General features: G+C 46.0%; 1 pseudogene; it reads right to left on the bottom strand.

Moving 5' to 3' along the window:
- Positions 1-1,378: 1,378 nt before the first annotated feature.
- LOC102862222 lies at positions 1,379-2,003 on the bottom strand (annotated as a pseudogene).
- Positions 2,004-2,274: the final 271 nt, after the last annotated feature.

Raw genomic sequence — 2,274 nt, 5'->3', positions numbered from 1 at the left:
TTTGTGTAGCACTCTGGACTAAATTGTTTCCACGTATCTTTCATTTCTTTCACTCTTCTTCTAATGAGAAAAGAACAATAGTTGCCCTTTCGATGGCCACGCAATACGGAGCTCATGGAGTTCTGGTGGCCTAGTGGGTACGGAGTTGTGCTGCCAACCTAAAGAAAGTCACATGGTTCAGGTTCGAATCCACCAGTTGCTGCACTGGACAAGGTAGGCAACTGCCATCAATGATATGATACTTATTCTTCTGAATTTTCCTCATTTTAAAAAATAACATATTTTTTTTCTTCTTGTGTCCCATCAAATTGCATTTGACTCTATCCCAGCCCCCTTCTCCAGGGGAGGATCTGGCGGGTTTCAACAGCACTTCCTCAGGATTGCAGCACAGCTTCCTTCCGCTAGGCCACCAGAGCTCTCGCTCATCATGTGTTTTAATGTTACTTTTATCCACAAGCCTATGAGAGTTTTTTTTTTTAAGGCAGTGATTGGGCAGGTACTGATCTGAGATTCTGCCCTCAATACAGAAGTTCATTAAATGTTGGTTGTTGGTTGGTTGGATGGATGGATGGATGGGTAGCTAGGTGGATGGATTGGTGACTGGCTGGGTAGATGAGTGGATGCTTACTGTTTTTAGCAGCAAATTAGTCTTACCATAAACTAAGCTAATACAATATGGCATATTCTTACTAGAGATCAGAACAAACTCTTTTAGGAGTGCAGAGAAAGGAGATCCCTTGGGAATGTTTCCTGGAGGGAGTTATTACAAGAAGCAATGCCAGTGGAGGAGGAAGCCGCAGCGCTTCGCTTCTGCTACTTTGTACTGTTGTTATTTCATTATGATGTGCATGCAGCCTCCTCCCTCTTCAGCCTCCCACAGCACTTGGCTTGTAGTGTCCTGTTTATTCTTTATTTGCATATTGGCAAATGTATCCTTGGAGTTAATTAAGAACTGTGAAAGGGAAGCCTGGTTAGCAGAGCCAGCACAGAGCAATCCCTGTCAGTGTCTTAGAGGGAATGATGCAGAGGATTTTGAGAGCAAACTTCCCCAAGTTAGAGGGCACAGAGTGGACCTCCCATCTCGGGGTGGGGGGGGGAGTATGTGGGTGAGCAGGGAGAGGTCCTTGATATTCTTCCCAGGATGGGATCCAGCTGTTAGGGAACTGTCTCAAGTTTCTTATTCAGGACTCCCTAAACAAGGAGGCAAGGCTGAGAGTTAACTCGGGTAGATGCTCCAACACAAAGCAGCTATTGGTGACAACAGAGGAGAACTTCTTACAGTCACAAAGCTGAGGGTAACAGGCCATCAACCACAAACAAGGGCCATTTGGGTTTTGGGGTTTTTTTGTATGAACAGTAACATTTACTGAGCTGTCTCTTAGTACAGACGCTGGGGCTTGCTCAGCTGCCCATGATAGGCAAAGCCTAAACATTCTGCCAATTCTTCTTTAGCAGTGAAACCAGAAGGTCTACAGGCAGGTGAATGTTATAAACAAGTTCATCATCTGTCAACTTCACATGGCCCACAGCCCCTGCCAGACACAGCCCCTTCTCATGTGGAATTTGATGGTGGACTTCACCTCCTCTACTTTTGCCCCCATGTTCTCATTGTAGGGTAACAGAGAAGGGAACTCGCCAGTCTTATTCAGGCCTGGACCCAGAATTCTTGGGATCTTCTTGATCAGGGACTCAGAAACCAAAAGGCATCATACTTCTTTGGCCAGCTTTTTTACCAACTGCTTACTTTTGTTGAGCTTCTTCAGCGTGCTTTGATGTCCGTGTGTGGGGTACCCACAGTCTTGGCTTCATCACTACTGATCCCTAAGAACACACAGAGAGAACTTGGGGCATGGTCCCGAGAAGCTTTGGTCCTGAGGGTCACCGTTCTTCAAACGGCTCTGCATCTTCACCATTTACAGAAGGCTTCTGTGCTTGTGCTGATTCCCGTGCAGGACTTTGCCCACCACCTCGTAGAGGGTATTCCAGGAGGCTTTGCTGCTCATAGTTCCTAGTACTGCATAACCAGAGAAAAGCAACAAGAGGTATTTGGAATCCAATAGACACTTGTAGGTGAAATGCTCATTGCAAACCCTATAGTGATTTCAAACCCTCCCTCCACACACCAACATAGCTGCATGTACACATGCCAAGGGTCAATAGGGCCCGAGGAGTCCTATCTCCTGATCTTCTTCATAGAACAGATACTTTCAGAAGGCAGTGTGCCCTTTGCACTAGTACAAAAACTTGTTAGAGAACCATAAAGTCTGGATGTGG

This window comes from Elephantulus edwardii, unplaced genomic scaffold, assembly GCF_000299155.1.
Source record: "Elephantulus edwardii isolate Elephantulus edwardi_28Jun2011 unplaced genomic scaffold, EleEdw1.0 scaffold00223, whole genome shotgun sequence".
Taxonomy (NCBI): domain Eukaryota; kingdom Metazoa; phylum Chordata; class Mammalia; order Macroscelidea; family Macroscelididae; genus Elephantulus; species Elephantulus edwardii.
This window is presented reverse-complemented; position numbering and strand designations above follow the sequence as displayed.